Source organism: Zalophus californianus, chromosome 5 (genome assembly GCF_009762305.2).
Source record: "Zalophus californianus isolate mZalCal1 chromosome 5, mZalCal1.pri.v2, whole genome shotgun sequence".
NCBI classification, from domain to species: domain Eukaryota; kingdom Metazoa; phylum Chordata; class Mammalia; order Carnivora; family Otariidae; genus Zalophus; species Zalophus californianus.
Window position 1 is genome coordinate 27,552,014 of NC_045599.1, and position 12,780 is coordinate 27,564,793.

Sequence of the window (12,780 nt, forward strand, 5' to 3'; positions counted from 1 at the left end):
ACTTGCAGGAGACCTGGGGCCCGCCGCAGGCTTGTATCAGGAGTGCTGCATCCAAGCGGGCAGGCCGCAAGGGAGGCAACTACCTCCTGCAGTCTCGTGTCCTCCGGAAGGACCCGGCGTCAAATGCTAAGGGCTTCTCACATGGGGGTCCCCAGTGCCCTTGGCTCCTTGTGGGCCAGACCATTCCCAGGCCCTTGGAGGCTAGGATTGTCCCCCTTTGCCCCACTTGAGGTTGGACCAGTGCAAGATGCTAAGGGCTTCTCACATGGGGGTCCCCAGTGCCCTTGGCTCCTGTGGGCCAGACCATTCCCAGGCCCTTGGAGGGTAGGATTGTCCCCCTTTGCCCCACTTGAGGTTGGACCAGTGCAAGAGGCCACGGGGGCTCGGGGTCCACTCCAGACCAGGAACAGTGGCCTGCGACACCAGCTCCCTGCGGGACCTGGGGCAGGGTCCGTGGCCTCTCCCATCCCCAGGCCCCTGTCTGGAAAGGGACCTCCCATGGGAGTAAAAACCGCAAGCCATCTACAGAAGCAAAGGACCAGACACTGGGCGAATGCCTTATCTCACTGGGGCCTCACAACATTCCTGCATCACAGACAAGGAAAATCTTTCTATTCTAAAACTGTGCATTTTTTTTAAAAAGCATTTGTCTTTAATTTCTGTTTGTTTTTAAGAAATAAATGGCAAAATATACACACTGTGGAATCTGAATCCCCTATCACAGAGTGTGAATAATGGTCCGGTTGCGGAGCTCCTGAATATACTCTTTGGCGTGGGTGACTGCCATCTTCGGTGCCTCACGTGGAGGTGGGGGGCCTTCCACCAACTTCACAAAATAATGGCAAAAAACCTTCTCCATGATCCCAAAGCGACTTCTGCCATGGTATCAGATGCGTTTCTGGTACTGGCCTCGCCCTGAGGTCGACTCAGCTATATATAAATTGGATCTGAATTCCACATTGTGGTCTCTCACTGCCATATCTTGTGCTTCTAAGAGAATCTCTTTAATTATTTGGGCTCCCTTTTTGTCACTGAATTCCAGTCGAGCCAAAGCCTAGTCAATGGACATTCCTCGTATCAATTTTGCCAAATACCACATCTTATCTTTGCTGTATTTTATTTGCCTTCGACAATGGTAGATTTCTGCTGGTCTCCGAGGGTCTCCAGGCAATTGTGGAGGATAAACAATTTTATTCTTCTTTTCCCATCTTCGAGAAATGTCCAGAGACCCACTTGTGTGGATAGGTGATTGAGGTAAAACATTATGAGATGAAAGAAGCCCTCAGGCCAGCTTCCCCCTCAGATTCTGCATCCTTAATGCACCCATACGTTCCAATATTGCCGCCGCCATCTTTCTCCCTCCCTCTCTAAAACGTGCATATTTTTTAATGTTACTGAGGTATACCTGAAGTATACAAAACTATACATATTTAAAGTATACAATTAAGTTCTGACATGTTTACACTCATGCAGTCATTGCCACAATCAACATAATGAACGTTCCCATCTTCCTCACGTTTTCCACGCCTCTTTGCAATCCACTCCTACCTCCTTCCACCTCTATCCCAGACTACCTGAACTGCTTGCTGACAATATAGATTCCTTTACATTTCCTACAGTTTTTTTTTTTTAATTTTTAGAGATTTTATTTACTTACTTGAGAGAGAGAGAGACAGAGCGAGAGCGCGCGCACAAGCCGGGGGAGGGGGGCAGAAGGAGAGAGAGAAGCAGACTCCCTGCTAAGTGGGAAGCCTGATGCGGGACTCGATCCCAGGACCCTGAGATCATGACCCGAGCCAAAGCCAAACGCTTAACTGACTGAGCCACCCAGGTACCACTCCTATAGTTTTATATAAATCTAGTCGTATAGTATGTACTCTCTTTGGGTTTTCTCATTCGACAGAATTGTGAAATTTACCCACGTTGTTGCCTATGTTGCCTGTATCAGTAGTTCACTCATTTTATTGCTGAGTAGCATTCCATGATATGGATGTACCACAATGTATTCATCCAGTTACTTACTGGTAGATATTTGGGTTGTTTCCAGTTTCCAGCTATCACAAAATAAATCGCTCTAAGCATTTGAGTATAAGTTATTATGTGCGTATGTTTTCATTTCTCTTTCATTTCTCTTCGAAAAGTGGTTTTACAGTCCCATCAACAGTACGGTAGATTCACATCCTCAACAATACCCAGTATGGTCAGTTTTGGGGTGTGTTTTTTTTTCAGTTCTGATGGATATGGTAGTGGTACCTCACTGTGGTTATAATTTGCATTTCCCTGGTGACTAATGATGCTGAGCATCTTTTCATGTGCTTATCAGCCATTTATATATTTTCTTTCGTGAAGTGCCTTTACAAATCTTAACATCTTGGAAACTGAGGCGATCTTACAGTTGATGGCTTACTATAGTTTAACTAGCAGGGAGCATTTTTTCCTTTCTTGGTGGGACATAAAATATGACACACCTTATGATGGACTGAGTCTTAGATTCATGAAATACATGAAGTCACTTGCCCTGGGTCACACAGTGGTTGGGAAACAGAGTGTCTAACCCTGACCCCGTGCTTTTAAACAGCACATTATTCTCTCCAGTTAGAAGAGTCGGGATCCAGTGTTGGTCAGTGTGAGAAAAACAAAATGGGGCATCCACTACACTACTATGCTCTAAATGCTAGGCCCCAGAGCCCTGGAACATTCAGTGGCCTGGCCCTGTGGGACCCACTGGAAAGAGAAGCAGCCCCCAGGGGTATAGGCCCCAGCTGGTCTTGGCATCCTGCTGCGCAGCAATTCGTCACTATCCGAGCTTTCAGCTGGCAAGGAGTTACCAAGACCACGTGCCAGGCAGGCGTGTAGAGTGGATATAGTGCTGAACAGGATGCAGCCTCTGACCTGTAGGACTCTGTGCCCAGAGAGGGAGTCAAGAGAGACCCATGGAATACACACTGTGCAGAGGCTGGAAGCACTCAGAAGAAGGAGGGGTGGTCCCTAAGTGGTTTGTGAACAGGATAAAGTCACTGCTGTATGGTACCTAAGGGTCCTGAGTGGCCCTTTTAGGTCATAAGTTTCAATTCCTGGTTCCAGCCCTTATCAGCTGTGTGACCTCGGGCATGCATGTGGCTTAACCTTCTGAACCTCAGTTTCCCCCCTTGCAAAATGAGGGATAAACAATGTGACAGTGGATACTTCTATTTCTTTTACAAATGAATAAACAAGATTAAATAAGAAAATGTAGGTAGAGTACTTGGCTCAAAGGAGGGCTCTTTGGTGTGGGCTTTAAGGATAGCTAGGAATTCACCTGGGAAGAGGAATGAGGGACTCCCCGGAGGGGAAACCTGTGTGATCCAAGGCAGAGCGCATGGACACACTGGAAAGGGAATGAGGTGGGAAGAGTCTCCAGGAGCAGTGATTCCTCTGCCTCTGCCTTGGAAAGACCTTCACAGCCACCTCAGAGAGCATCTCCTGAAATGCAGCCAGGTATTGTGTGCGTGGCTGAGGGCCCCGCAGTAGAGCTGCACATCGCAAGGAGGCTCAGAGGGCCAGGCACTCTAAGCTGAATCCAGAAGCCCTGGCCCGCATCTCAGTCCCTCCAGGGATCCCTTCCCAAAGTGTTGCCCCGGAGACGGTCCAGAAACCCCCACACGTCTGCTCATGTCCTGGCCAGCCACCAGCTTGCCAGACTTCCTATGGCTAGCCACTTAATCTTTCTGCACCTCAATTTCCTCATCTCTCAAATGGTGATAAGAAAAGATGGCATGCCTGCCTGCCCATCACACAGAGCTGTGGCTGAGATCAAATGAGCTGCTGAAAGATATGCAAAAGCACCTTGAAGCCAATAAGATGCTCTGCTTATGCAAATCCAGGGCAGTTCGCAGAATCACATCACCAACTGCCATGCCAGGCAAGGACACTGGACAGCTTTTCCTGGGACACCTGTGCTCTCCTGACCAAGAAAGCACAGCTCAGAGAGGGAAAGTAACTCACCTAAAGTCACACAGCTGGTAAGCCAGAGTCAAGCCTCAGTTTGATTCAAGCCAGGTTGAATCCCTCTGCCTCACGGGCCAAGGGTCTCTGTGGTCTCTGGGGGGGGGTCCCTGGGCACAAGGCAAAACTAAAGATGAAGTTGGGAGCCAAGATGGTCTCTCCTAACAGACCTGGGGAGCCACTGATTCCATGCAAAGTTTAGAGGTTTTTGAAAATGCCTGGTCTCTGCAGACACAATTACGGGACCTCCCCTGAAAATCCCTTCCCTTGGCCTTGGGGTATTTTCTGCAGTCGTTGCCCTAGTTACACTTACTTCATCTGTAAAATGGGCATACATAATACTACACTTATTGGGGTTTGTGCTGTCCATCATACTGATATCAACCGTCTCCATGGGACGGGAGAGGAGATAAGGGACATGAAGTTGCTTTGAAAAACCAACCAACATTTACACAAGACAACGGTCTGTTTTTATTGTGACATAATGACTCCCAGTGTGGGCAGCCCTTGATAGATTCCAAATATTGATGAACTAACAGAAGAGGTCAAATCAAATGGCAGGAGATGCCGTGGCTGATGAATCCAGAACCCCGGGACCTCCGCAGGAGAACGCAGACGTTCCCAAACCCTCTGGGCTTAACATCAGCCTCACAGACTCTTGGCAATTTAAGAAAATTGATGAGCACAAATGCACAGATTCTTGGCAACTCTTGTGGAGGGGAAACAGCTCTTTCTAGGACTTGCCCCCTGCCCCGTTTCTCCTCTCATAAAATTCCCTCCTGATCAGCGCCTGATTCTTTTCTTTTCTCTCTTTCTTTTTTCCTTTCTTTCTTTCTTTCTGCATCATTACAGCACAGGGAGCAGAGAGGAGAAATCAGACTCAGCACATTCCTATCCCTTATTCTCATAAGTTCAGGCACCTGATTTTCCCTTGTGACGCGCATCCTAATGGCGAGCATGAGGTACAGTGAGTGGTTTTGAAGCCAGCTCCTTATCATGGAGCGTTATCTGAGCCATCAAAGTACACTTTAAGAAAAAAAAAAAAAAAGCAGTTTCACCATCAAACTCGAAGGTTTGACTGTTAAAAGGAAGAGCCAGGACAAAGCGACCACAACTTTTATCGCGCATTTATGAGGGCGGCGTGCGGTGGGAATACTATATATTTTGGGCCTGCTGCTGAGAATACCTCCATGGCCTTTGAACAAAACACAAACCATGCTATGGAAATTGCCGGTAATTGTCTTTACCTACAGTTTCAGAGGGCGCACACCCGGCCTTGCGGTTGCGGGCGCCGTTTCATGCTGGGGTTCGCGTCCCCGGCTCTGCTTGGCACAAAGAGAGTGGAACAGATCAGGGTCTCAGATCTGTGCGCACCTGTGGTCGCTGCAAAGAGGCGAGGCAGACTGCCGCCAGATAAGGCAACAATGGAAAGTTTCTCACCCGAAAGTCTGAGGAAGAGCCGGGAGGCCTGGGCGCCTCGGGGAGAGTCATCTGCCCCCAGAAACAAGGACCGAGGAGGGGAGCCAGCCCCCAGAGCCCAGCCCCCTCGCTCCCAGGAACCACCCCCCCCACCCCACCCCCAACACGCACTCTTCATTTTCTTGCATGGTTTCTTCAACATCAACACTGAGGGATTCCTTCTCCCTTTGAAAGGCAATACCTGCCTTCATCTATCGATGGTTCTCCTTGAAGAAAATAAACGGAGCAAACAGAACTTTGAAGATCAGAGATTTGTTTTTCGACAAGCATGCACGCTCTATAGACACGCCCTTCGTTCACAGTAGAGGTACCCCAGGGCGTCCCTCGAGCGTGGATTCCGGCAGGGCAGGCCTGCCGCCAGAGGCCACTCCATGGCTGTCCACAGAGGTCCTCTGGCCTGTTTACTCAGCCCACAGGCAGTTCCAGAGCGGCCCCTTTCGGTGTGGCCCCACAACTCCTGAGCTTCCGGGCTTTCTGAGGGTCAGGGGGGCCCCCTGGCCTGTGACCCCGTCAACGCCAAGGCAAGTCTGGGTGGGACACCTGGGAGGCGGCTGACCATGGGCACGGGGACCTTCGGGGGAAAGTGCATTGGAGAGAAGAGGTAGCCTGGGGAGGGCAGTGAGGTTCACGCTCGGTCATTTCCATTTGCTTCTGCTTTTGCTTTCTTACCCTTTTGTATTGCAAGAAGTAACATAAATAATCAGAAAAGGACATAAAGCATAAATGTATAGCATGAGGAATTTGAGCGAACGCTCCTGGAGCAGCTCTGGGATCAAGAATTAGAAGGTGGCCTGTGCGCCCCTTGCCCCGCCCCACCCCTTCCCCTCTCTCCTCACCACAGCTCACCACTCTATCCCAACTTTCAGGGCAATCCCTTCCAACTTGAGTTTTGCCCCCTGAGCTTACCTCCTCTAACACCGTAGAAAGTGTTGCCTGATTTTGAACTCCATGTGAAGGGAATCAACAATACCTATTCTTTCAGCTTCCTTCGTTCGACACCACGTGTTTCAGATCCAACCGTGCTGATGGGTGTCGCTTTGGTTCATGGATCGTCACGGCAGCCAGTCTCCTGGCCTACTTGGCTGCACTGCCTCTTGATGTGCAACAAGCAGTGCCTGGGGGAGCTCAGAGTCCTCACTCCCTTGAACTAGCCTGCGGCGCCAGCCTCCCGCAGGCTGTGGGGGTTTGCCCAGGCTCGGTTGTCTCGAGCTGGCCTCGCTTGCTGGGGACAGGCGAGGACCAAGAGCAGTGGGCTCCCAAGCTTCCTCCACAGAGCTTCCCCTGGGGGCACCCTGGAGGCTGCGAGGACTCACAACGGAGTTTCGCCCAGCGTCGGCACAGGCGCCTGGCAAGGACAGTGATCCACGGCTGCGCTGCCACCTCTGAAAACCAGCTGGGCACTGGAAACAAACAATAAACCCAAGCACATCCCAAATGAGAAGCAGGTGGCTTCCTGGGACCAGATTTCTTAACATTCCATCCTCTTGGTTTACCCCTTCTCCAATGTGGTTCCCATTTGAAGGAGTCTGAGCCTTTGGAGCCCAGAACCCATATGAAAAATGATATAAATTATAGCTCACCATCCCAGCCTGGCTGTTTGGGAATTTGGCATAAACATTAAGGAAGGGCCACCCTGATTATAAGGTAGAGACGCTGGGGAGGGCCGGGCAGCCCCCCAACATGCGTTTCTCTGTTCCCCTCTTGGTGCAGGGCTTAGCCAGTTCACCTTGCCCAGGGTTCTTTGAAAATGAGGCTCCGTAGGAGTTAGCGAGGCAGGCTCTGAGGTGCTAGGAGCATGGACAGGCCACCTCCTGTCTCCTGCCCTGCCGTGCCTCCCCTCACACCCCATGTTCAGGCCCCGCTAATTCCTCCCTCCCTGCCTTCGCCCGCATAGTCCTCCCACCCACCCCAGGGTAACCCTCCCACACCCCGGGAGCTATTCTAATTCTCCACGGACTATTCCTGGACATTTGGTTCAGAGACCCGCTGATGTCCTGCTCCCAAACTCCGGGCGCTCCTCCTCCTCCTCCGAACCACACCAATTAGCCCTGATTGCAGAATACATGCATTGTTCTCTAACGGTTTCATGTGTGCAAGTCCCAAATCCCCAGATGGGAGTGGCGGTGGGGGCGGACATTGGCCAAGCCTCTGCTCCCCTCTGTGCCCCAGCGTTCCCATCTCGGAAGGAAAGAGCCCCCCGCGGCCCCCCACGCAGTGTGTGGCCTAGGGGCTCTGGTCTTCAGGAAAGCTATGGGATTGATGATGGACTATCCTCCCATCCTCAGCCTCCACCCTCGGGCCCTCTGCCAGGAAACCCACTCCCACCAAGCCTCAGCTCAAGGTGGGAGCCCTGGGCCTCCACCCCCAGCCCCACCCCCTGCCACTGAAAGGCAGCACTGGGGCAAACATCCTTAACCACCAAGTACTTCTAAAAATACGGTGTTTTTGTCAGAGAGCAACCTTCCACTTCCTTCAGACTTTGATCCCCATGCAACCCACAGAGGAGAAGACACACTTACAATAACAGTTTACAACTTTCATCTCCCTTTGGGGGCTACCTCTCAAGGGCTTTGAACCCCCAACTGGGTGGTGGTACCCCGTGGTCCTTCTGAGCATGCTCAGATCCATCTGCCCTTGGCTCGGGGATGGGAGACTAACACATCTGTCCCCTGGGTGGGTCTGTGCTCGGGGAGAAAACTCCAGGACAGACAGGCTGCTGGGCACAAATTGGCCATGGAAACTTATGCAAGTTTATAAGGCCCTTTACTGTCTAAAATCTAGAGAGAACATTCATGCTAGGATAGGTTGAAATAAATAAGCGCTCAAGTACATAAATGGGCTGGAAAAAAAGAATGGGGAGGTTGACGCTAGCACAGTGTTCGAACAGAAGTAGACACTCCATAAATATTTGTTAGACTTTCAGGGAATATTCCTGACTGGAGAGATCGGGAACGTTCTTCCCACAGTCTTGTAGGCAGGGGCTGGGAAGGACGCTGATAGGGGGCCTGGAGAAGTAGGGGTTTCCTGGCCACAGGAACAGCATGGGCAAAGGCTCAGCCACGTACTGAACAGGCGAAGTGCAAATTCACGCCATATCTGGCTGAAAGAGAGCTATGAAAACTCTTCCACGAGCTCTACAGAAACACGAGCGGTTGCTACTCTGCAGAAAGCACAGGATGAAATGAAAGAACCGTAATAAAAACGATCATCTATGAGCACCAGCTGTATGCCAGGCGCCATTCTGAGCCCTGAACACCAGGTCTCTGCCGCAGACCTCAGATGTCATTGATCACGTTTATTTTTCCTTGAGGGGAACAGCCTCAGAGAGGAAATGTCCTTTGGCCCCAGGTCAGCGGCAGAGCTGGATTTGAAGCCAGGCAGCCTGGCTCCTGGTTGATAAGGCCCGGCAGACTCTGCCTGAGGCCTCAATGCTTCTGGCTGATTCTGTGCCTGCTGACCAAGACCCTGGCCTTCCTGCTCAGTCGGGTACCCAGGGAATGACCCCAGCGCCCATTTACTCATGCCTCCTAGAGGCCAAGCACTCTCTGCTCGTGACTTCATTTAGTCGCCCACCAACCTTTGAAGTAAGTGCAGCATTTAATTATAAAATCAGGCAGGGAAGCCGAGGTGCAGAGAGGCTAACTCACACAGTTAGCAAATGACAGAGTGGGGATTTGAATGCAGATCCATCTGACCCCAAATTCCGTGCCCCTAACTTCTCTGCAGCCTCTCTGGGTTTCACCTCCTGCCTGGGAATTCCAGACTGTGAGTAATTCAAGCATGTCTGAAAAAGTCAAAATCACTATAATTTCCTAAAGACTTTAATGGAGGCAGAACATCTCACTTCAAAACAGAGAATTTATCAGCAAAACTGCCAAGGGGGCCTCTGAGTCACCGTCTTGGGCTTCTCTGTGTTTTGGAGAGGGAGCTGTGTGTAGAAGCCTCCAGCACAGGGGCCGGGCTTAGAAAACCAACGTTGGGTTCTGGCTTAGTCTCTCACATGCTTTTCAAACCTGGGGTCATGCCTTGACCTTTCCGGATGTGTGTCCTCAACTAGAAGACGTACGGGTCTTTCGGGGGTGATCTCCAGCACTGACTTTAGAGCTCATAAAGCGTGTCCGTTCCCCTCACCAATCCCCACCCCGCCGCCCCCCCCACCATGGAAGGAACAGAGGTGCTATACCAAAGCACAGACCTACAGTTCAGTCAATTCACTCTGGGCCTTAGGTTATCAGAGATGTCCATGCGCATCTTCTTTCCTGGTTGTAGCCTCTGCATCTTCTCAGGGACCAGCAGAACTGGTGGAATTTCCCAGTTGGCTAGTTCACAGATTTGACCCAGTCCTGCCAAAGCCACCCGCAGCCAAGGCCTCTTTCAAGCTCACGCACAATCATCCTTCCAGGGAATAATGGTGATTTATGGATTCCCGACCCTGAGTCATATATCTACTAGCAATCTGCTGTGTTTGGGAATGGCAGCTGCCCCGGCCCCTGGCAAACCTGAAGGCGTGTGTGAGTCATCGGAGCACAGGTGCACCTCACTCAATAGAGCTGGATATGGTCCTGCAAAGTTAGATGTGAATGCAGCCTGCTTCAAATGCCCTAGGAGAAGCTATTCCCCTCTGCGGTGGGTAAGACCACTGCCTATTCTTAAGCAGGTGGGGGCTTCCATGTATTGAGAGCACCGAGGTAGGGTGAGGAAGATGTACCCCGGGACAAGGCTGACCCATACGCATGTGTGTCTGTCCCCAGCACAGCCACGCGGGTCCCTTGTGAGCAGTACCCACAGAACCATGCCGTGGTAGCTCTGCGTGTGAGCACAGTGTGTCCGTGGGGAGACGGGCCAGGCTGGCCTTAGACAAGGCAGAGCTGAGAATCCCATATAAGCCCAAGCCCTACAGGCCTGTAATTGCCCAGAGGGCCTGAGCAGGTCTCCCAGATGGGACTTCATTCCAGAATTCCCATCAAGGCCCCTCATATCAGGCTCAGAGCCCTGGGGTGGGCAGGGGAGCATAGACCTCTGTGCAGGGCAGAGACCTGCGCCCACAGAGTTCTAGGTAGAGTCAGGGCAAGGGCACTCTGCCCAGGCTTCCCCTGAGGGAGAGACGGCTGCCAGGCCACAACCCTCCAGAGACGGATAGAAAGTAACCACAGTAACCCCTCTCTCCTGCTGGCCATTCCCTATTCTGGGAAACACTGTGGGAAACCTTTAAACGTTCCCCCAGCTGGAATCCCTTGCCTTATCTGAGAGTAACTGTTACTTTCCTCCAAGCCCACTGAGGTGCCCCGTAGACTGGGGCTGTGTGATCCCAGACCACGGGGGCCAGCCGGGCTGTGGGTGGGGCTGCAGCTGCCAAGCTGCTTGGTTTGACCTGAGCCAAAGGCAGACGCCCGAGGACTGAGCCACCCAGGCACCCCCGAGCTACTTGGTTTAAAAACGAATTCCCCGGGGCTGGGCACCACCTCATCCCAGCAAGCATGAAGCGTTTCCCGTAGGAGCTCTTGGAGTCTCCCTGCAGGGATGCAAGGGTGCAAATCCCAGCCTGCTCTGGGCCTCGACCTCCAAACTGCCTACCTGGGCAAGGGGGGGGAGCCCTTAACATATAGCTAGCCCACCTCTCCTCTTTTCTTAACAGGGTCCCACAGGCTCAGGTCCTGGAAGAGTGATAGAGCTTTTCCTAGTCCAAGCACCGCGGTCAAAGCAGTAGGACTGAAAGACATGAAAGGGGGGCCGCTGCCCCTGCGTTCCCCACAGAGAGGCCCCTGTCCCCACGCTCTAAGGCCAGTGGACACAGTGGGAGGGAGCTGCTCCAGGCCCCACCGCTTCCTTGTCCAGGGCCGAGCACAGAGTGATGGGGCCTCCCAAGGCCACGGCTGGGTTCCTGCCCAGGCCGGCAATGGCTGTGCAACCCAAGGCAACGCCTTCAGTTTTAACCAAGAGCTCTGGGGTTTCCTTTACACAGGCTGCAGCAACCAGGAGGAGCCCCATTTGGGGGCATTAGTTCTTCTAGGAGTCTCGCCCCCTTGTCCAGCATTTCAAAGGTGTTCACAGAACAGTGATGGACGTGCCACGTAAAAATGTACTGTAGTCAAAAAAACACAAAAAAACTGTACTGTAGTCAAATACAATTGGAAAATTTCAGCTTAAATAAAACCAAATGGGTTTCTTCTGAGCAGAACATCTCAGAGATTTTATTTGACGTGCGAATATGCTTCTCAAAAATCTAAGAACGGAGTAAGCTGTATCCGCAGATTGCTTCTGACCTTTTTCTCTTGGACTTTATCACAGGACTGGGGTTTACTGAAATCATCGGGGGACGTGCTTCTATACCTGATGTTGCCACCCCCTCCCCGCTCTCCCAGGGCCCACTTGCTGCACGCAGCTGTTCACGCTGAAATTGATTAAAATTAAACGTAATTGAAAATGCACCTCCTCAGTCACACCAGCCCCATTTTAAGTGCTCAGAAGGCACGTGTGGCTGGTAAGAGACCACCAGCGAACATTTCCATCACTGCAGAAAGTTCTTTCTGACAGTGCCGATGAGAGTCGCAGAGAGCCCAAGAGACAAGCCCAGAGCTACACAGGAATTCTAGGAAAGACGCAGAGTAACTCTGGCCTTCTGCCCCGGCCAGGGAGTCTGACCACCAGCCTTCCTTGAGCCATACACAGCCACAGGGCACCAGCTACTGAGTCAGACTCTCCCCAGGTGGAACAGAGGCTTTTCCCTGGGACTTCAGCGGGGAGCATGCTTCCTGTCTCCAGGGCCTGACTCCCACACTCTGGTTCCTTCCCAGGCCCTCCCAGGCCTCACTGGCTGACTGGGGAAAGAGCCACTGCACTCCCTGTCCCCCTCCATGCCCGTGCTCCCCAGAAGAGCACCAGTCCCAAGCGGCCCTCACTCTCCAGGCCGGGTGACGAGGCGCCTAAAATGTTGCCTCTGCCTCGAGCCCTGAGCCCAGGCCCGAGGTCTATGGCTCAACGGAGCAGCCCTAGCTTCAGGATTTGAGGCAGGTTCTGGAAGCTGCTTCTGCCAGGGCTCTCAGCATTATGAAATCCCTAGTCTGGGGGCTGAGCAAGAAGGTGGGGAGATGGGGGGCGGGGGTTGTGGGCCGTTTGTCTCTCCTTCATCCCAGCGACCAAGGATCCTCTGTTTCCATGCCCCTGCCTTCCTCCGAGCAGATGCCACAGGCCTCCCTCCATGCTGGCTATTTGGGAAACACAGAAAAGGGGTCTGGCTTCCCTATGGAATCCCAGACTCCTTGCTGTCCAGGCCAGTCCTGCTCTGAGACTGGTGAGCTGGTGAGCTGTTTTGGGGGT

At 52.1% G+C, this 12,780-nt stretch overlaps 1 pseudogene; it reads right to left on the bottom strand.

The window, feature by feature from the left end:
• Positions 1–641: 641 nt before the first annotated feature.
• On the bottom strand, positions 642–1,351 carry LOC113929517 (annotated as a pseudogene).
• Between the last annotated feature and the right edge of the window lie 11,429 nt (positions 1,352–12,780).